The 6,391-nt window shown below is 34.5% G+C and overlaps 2 long non-coding RNA genes across 2 annotated transcripts in view; one reads left to right on the forward strand and one right to left on the reverse strand.

Annotated features, from left to right (window-relative positions):
* The window catches only part of LOC128248894 (uncharacterized), a 5,806-nt gene extending 1,548 nt beyond the window's left edge, over positions 1-4,258 (reverse strand). The window contains exons 1-2 of the long non-coding RNA XR_008265042.1: positions 4,177-4,258; positions 235-375 (exon numbers count right to left, since the gene is read on the reverse strand). This is a non-coding gene — a long non-coding RNA (uncharacterized LOC128248894). The remainder of the gene's footprint in view (positions 1-234; positions 376-4,176) is intronic.
* Positions 1-6,391, forward strand: part of LOC106874316 (uncharacterized) — a 442,937-nt gene that overhangs the window by 303,501 nt on the left and 133,045 nt on the right. The gene's annotated exons all lie outside the window — the stretch shown is intronic.

The raw sequence follows: 6,391 nt of genomic DNA on the forward strand, positions 1-6,391 counted from the left end.
ATATATATATATATATACACATACATACATACATATATATATTTATATATCTATACATACATATGCATATGTGTGTGTGTATATATGAGAGAATATATATGTTTTTTTTCGTGCGCATGTGTGTATGTACATAGAAGGGTATTTAGAACCACATACACACACACACACACATACACTATCTTACATATTTTGCATTGCAGCATGTACATACGTTTATATCCAAATTCAACTTACCATTCCTGTCTGATAATTAACATGCCACACACCAACCACACCTTTTTTTTTTCAGAAGAATTCATAAGTCTCTGCTTCTCCCCACCACACTCTACTCTACATATACACAAAATCATTGGTAATAACCTCTTCCACTTTTCTCTTTAAAGGAAAGGAAAATAAAAATAACAACAACAAAAAAGTAATAATAAAAAATTACTTTGATTTTGGAACTCATTTTTTTTTCCTCGTTACTTATTTCACCTGCTAATATAGATAGTATTAAAATTTATTCAGAGACCACATTTTGTAGATGCATATGTATTTGTTGATAGAATATCAGTTATATATAGATATATATGGCCGTGTGGTAAGAAGCTTGCTTCCCAACTGTATTGTTCCAGTTTCAGTCCCACTGTGAGGCACCTTGGGCAAGTGCTTTCTACAATAGCCTCAGGCCAACCAAAGCCTTGCGAGTGGATTTGGTAGATGGAAACTGAAAGAAGCCGGTCATATATATATATTTATATGTATGCGTCTTTGTTTGACCACCCACCATTGCTTGACGGCTGATGTGGGTGTGTTTGTGTCCCCTGAACTTAGTGGTTCTGCAAAAAAAGACACCGATAGAATAAGTACCAGGTTTACAAAGAATAAGTACCAGGTTTACAAAGAATAAGTACTGGGGTTAGTAGATTTGACCAAAAAAAAAAACCCCGATAAGGTAGTGCTCCAGCACAGCCACAGTCAAAACGACTGAAGCAAGTAAGAGAATAAAAGAATATATATATGTAGCTTAGGTATGGCATTGTGGTTAATCAATTTGTTTCCCAACCAGATGGTTTCAAGTTCAGTTTCACTCTGTATAGCATCTTAGGACCTTTAGGCAAGTGACTTCTACAACAGCTCCAGGTTTCTAATGCCTTGTGAGTGGATTTAGTGGGCTGAAAGTGAAAGAAGCCCATTATGTACTCACATTGTAGTGCACCTGAGCACTATATATAATAATTTCATTATTATTATTATTATTATTATTATTATTATGTACACAGACGCATGTACACACATATATATGCATACACATACTTAAATAATCCTTACTAATATAGGCACAGGACCTGGAATTTGTGGGAAGGTGGATAGTCGATCATATCGACTCCAGTATTTGACTGGTACTTAATTTATCGATACTCTAAGGATGAAATTTAAAATCGACCTTGGCAGAATTTGAAATCAGAATGTAAAGACAGACAAAATGTTGCTAAGCATTTTGCCCGATATGCTAATGATTCTGCCAACTTGCCACCTTACATATATTTATGATAAAAGGTAAAAGGGATTAATTAGTCCAGGTAGGTGTGTAGATGTCTATTCTCTGTTCATATTTATTGAACATGAACTTAGCTCTCAGTTTGATTATTTTGAAGTGATTGATAATTTTGTGAAGTGAAAAGTGTGCCATGTTTATCTTTGAATGTTGCCTGGATTATAAAAGTGCTCTTTTTTCATATCTGGAAGTTTTACTTATTGAAATTTGTAATAGGCCTAAATAAATTTAGCTTGTACTTTTAAAGATGTTCTTTGGGATAATGTGAAATATTGAACTTCAGATAGAATAAAGTAAAATATAGCAATGAATAAAAAGTGCGTAGATTATGAATTTTGATTGAAAGGACGGGGCCTCGAAACAAAAAGTTGCAGAGGGCCTCTAAAAGTCACGTGATGGAGCTGGGTCTACCGAAGCTCAGTTCTTTGTCCTTTCTATTTATCATTGTCCTATATGTAATCAAGGCTTAAAACTTGCTGTTCTTGAGGACTCTTATGAGCTGATGACCTAGCTTTTATATTTGAATGTATTGTAGATTTAGTGAAGATGTTGCAGACATGGAAAAGAAAGTTAGAATTGAGAGATGTCATGGTAAACTTAACAATGATCAAGTTGTTAGAAACAATGGCAGAATTTTGGTATGGTTAGGAAAATGCATTGCTGTACTGAATGCTAACTATTGATGCACAAGAAATTTAGTGTAACTCAGAAAAGCTTATAGAGATGACCTGAAGGAATATGCAATAAAAACACCCAGGTAAAAGATTTTCTTAAATGTTTGAATGACTCACTGGATGTAGTTGATAGTTTCTGTAACTTAGGTAATATAATTTGCAGGGGAAGCAGTTGTTCAGGAAGTACTGTAGCTTGAGTAAGAACAGAACAGAAAAATCCAGAAAGCTATTACCTCTACTGGCAACAAAGGTCTTTTTTCAGAGGGATTGATAGACAAAATGAATCACTGATGACTGACCTGATCTGATGACAAAGGTTTGCATAGAATGCTAACCATCAATCCCTTTTGTTTTCCCTCTGGGCCACTTCTAATATCAGCCATCACCTACTCTTCCCTTTGTTCACATTTGCTATTACCTATCATTCTCCTCTACACTATTACCCAATAACCATGCTTTTCCTCCTTTCACCTTCTATTTCTGCTTTCTCTCTCTCTCTCACATACACACACACACTTCTATTCCCCTTCTCAGTTACCTGAACAAAAATACATGCACTAGCTTATTGAGTACTCTTTTTATTTTTACTGTGAAAAAGGCACCTCATTCACTTGTACGAGACTCCACCAAATCCTATACTTTCTGTACATCCTTTAAAGTTGCTTGCAGGTTAAACAACCTCTATAGCATTCATATCAGGAAGAAATGCACATTCAGAATACATTGTAAAGTGGATAGCAAATGCGTGGAAAATGACTAACAAATAAGAAGTGTTATGAGGTCCATTCAGACCTGTCTTGCCAACAAGGGCTTATCCACTTCTCTAGTGTTGGTGGTATGAGAAAATGTACCCAGTGCACTCATTAAAGTGGTTGATGATAGAAAAGGCATCCAAGTGTAGAAATCAAACCACATAACATACAAATTCCAGTCTATGGGAACAGTGGCTCCCAATAAGAAATGGCTCTGACTGAGAACAGCCCAACCCATACTAGCCTGGAAATGGTTGTAAAATGTATCTTCATCATCATTACCAGCATCATCATTACCATCACTTTTGTATCTGCATTCCTTTAATAGCATGGGCTGGATTGATATTTTGTGTAAGTTATTTTTTTTTTTTTTATAAGTTATTATAGCTAACTCTAGTGAAGTAGACTGGAGCAACATAAAGTTGCTCAAGAACAGGACACTCTACCTAGTCCAGGAAATGAAACTACGACCTTCTGATAACGAGCCCAATACTTACCACTAGGTTATGTATCTTCACACACACATACATGCACAGCAAGCAAGATAGATTGATAGGTAGATAGACAACTAGATCAACAGAAAGATAGACAAACAAACAGACAAGCATAGATAAGTCCATAAGTACCTGGAGAAACATATCCATATATATATATATATATATATATATAATTATATACTTATAGTTTTATTTAGACTTTCATATATATTTATTTAGCTGCACTCAGTCATACCCATACACAATTCATTCTCCACTCCCTCATGCACATAGTCATACACATACACAAGTGCCCCAAAGGTGAAGCAGCTTATCTCTGGCGGAATTAGAACTTAAAATTACTGTCCATCATGTTTCAGTGTTAAAAGTTCAAGTGTTCGTTGAAATATTTATCCCATCTTTGGAAAGCGGAAGGATTATTGCAGAATCCATTTCCTCCCAGAAGACCAGATTAAAATCATGGCTGAAACTTTATATAAATCTCATGTATCTCAGTAAATAATAATCCAACAGATTTAGATAAGAATATTATGCAAATAGTAAGAGAGAATGTTATCGTTTATCAACTTTAATGACTTATTGAAACGTGAATAGTCTGCTAAGTTTCAACTTCCGCTAAATGTCAAGTGTTGTTCGAGCATAGTTTTGTAAATTAAAACAAAATAAGAAAAGAAAAAAATATGAGGTGGATAAAAATAACAGTAAAATATTACGTTGTTGGTCATAGGTTTGCCAAATGTCATCAACTGTTATCTTCTTCTGTTCTTGCAGTTCTGGTTTTAGCACTTTGATTAAGTCTAAGACTAAGACCAACAAACTTTAGACATGTTGGTAGCACAGAGGATCTTAATGTCACGGAAAAGCAGTCATTCTTTTGTTTGGAAAGGGCATTTTGGTACATGAGGGAGATCTCTACTTCCGACTACTTATTGTCTACTGTTTGTTGTTTATGTTGTTGATGTTTCATTGCTGTTGCTATGCCCCAGGTTTGATCTGGCTGACCACATTATCGTAAACTTTGCCTCGCATGACCATCCCATCTAATTTTCAGACAGTGCTTTCCAGAGCTACATAGCCTATTATGACTCACACTATCCCTGATGGTAAAGTGTGAGTTGACAGAGATTTGACTGCCATTTCTAGTAAGGCAGCCCTACTGGAGAGTTAGTTCTTGAACATGTTAAAATAGATAAATTGTCTGGGTGTATTAGTTTTACTGCTGCAAAGCTTAAGAGTTCAAATCCAGGGCAGTCATTTAATTGTTTCTGGGTAGAATACCCTCCTCAGTTCTACTTTACTCTCAGTAGAAATAAATATTAAAAAATATAGGAATATTGTAGTATGATTTATGAATGGCATTCTTTCCTGAAGGATTTTTCTTTCATCTTCTCTGTTGGTTATGGACAGAACACCATATTCTACCTTACCTTAAGTTAGCCTAACTGTCAATGGTAATACGTACTGGATCATATAGAACAGACTAAGGTGAGGTCTGTAACAGACTAAGGTGAGGAACTGGCAGTGTTATAAGAGAATGAAATAGAATGTTTCGTAATATATATTCTGACACTCTGAGTTCAAATCCCACTGTGGCCAAAATCTTATTTTATTCCTTAGGAGTCAAGACACCCACTAGTCCTTCCTATTTTAAGCCCATCTTTCCATGTATGTACTCTATGTTGCCTCCCATGACAATGTCAATTAACTATGATCATCTCTAATAGAAACACGTTTGTGTGAATTTGCTTGCAAACGTGTGTTAATTGCATCCACACTCGAGGCCATTAGAACTAATAGTAAAACCAGCACATTTAACATGGAATTTCATGTATTTCATTAAATGCTGTTGTGGTCGTGGGGATAGATGTGGAGAATGATTGTTTGGATTGTGCACGACAGATGGTTCTGCAATTATTCTTGTGTGTGACATCTTTTGTAAGTGTTTTTTAAATTAATTTCAAGTTGACAAATAACTTGAGAGTGGAATTATGTGGTAGCTAGAAAGATGGAAACTGTTCAAAAGCCCATATATATATATATATATATATATAAATCAGTAAATTGTGGAGTTGTGTTAACCACACATGGAGAAATAATAGGGAGAAAAAAAAATAAATAAATGCTAAACTGAAAGCATATTTTAATATAGATGTGCATAAGAAGGATTAAAAAGGATTTCTAACTGGCTTTCATTGCATGACAAATTTTCAAGAAGAGGGGAAATGAAAATAATATTTTTTACAAAAATATAAAAAATATATAAAAAAATAAATACACTAATACCTTATATTGTCTTTGAGTTTTTAAAGTTGAATGGTAATCCATGTAGATAACTGTTAGATAGATTAGGATGCATGGAATTAAAAATCATGTTGCATTTAAAAAGGGCTGAGAATTTGTGTTAAACAGGAAGTGTGTGTAAGGGGAGACAATTCTGTGGGTTTTATACTCTTTAGTTGGAGTTCTGGACTCTTTTGTCAACAGGAAGTTTGTCTGTTCTTAGAGAAAGAAGAAGTAAATTTATATGTATTTTAATGGGTAGGTGAGAGAAGGGAATATGGTCACCGAGGAATTTGTATGTTAAGAAGCGTTTGGAATTTCTCTATAAAAAGTTGTCGTTTAGTAAGGAGAGTACTAGGTGTTTTTAAAAATCTGTGTCCATTAGGACTACAGTACTACCTTTGTCAGCTTCTTTGATAGTAAGGCTTTTGTCCTGTTGTAAGTTTCATAGGTTTTTCCATTCTTTGCTATTAAAGTTGGATTTGACCTTAGTTTTGGGTGGGGTAAAAGGGAAACTCTGGATGTGGTTGCAAAAATCGTCCAATGCTTTATTTCTTCCTTTGGAAGGTATGAAGTTGCTTTTGTTTTCAATAATTAATAATTGTTTTTTTAATAAAAACCCTAAATTCTTTATATTCCCGTTCTATC

The sequence above is a fragment of the Octopus bimaculoides genome, chromosome 10 (assembly GCF_001194135.2).
Source record: "Octopus bimaculoides isolate UCB-OBI-ISO-001 chromosome 10, ASM119413v2, whole genome shotgun sequence".
NCBI classification, from domain to species: Eukaryota; Metazoa; Mollusca; class Cephalopoda; order Octopoda; family Octopodidae; genus Octopus; species Octopus bimaculoides.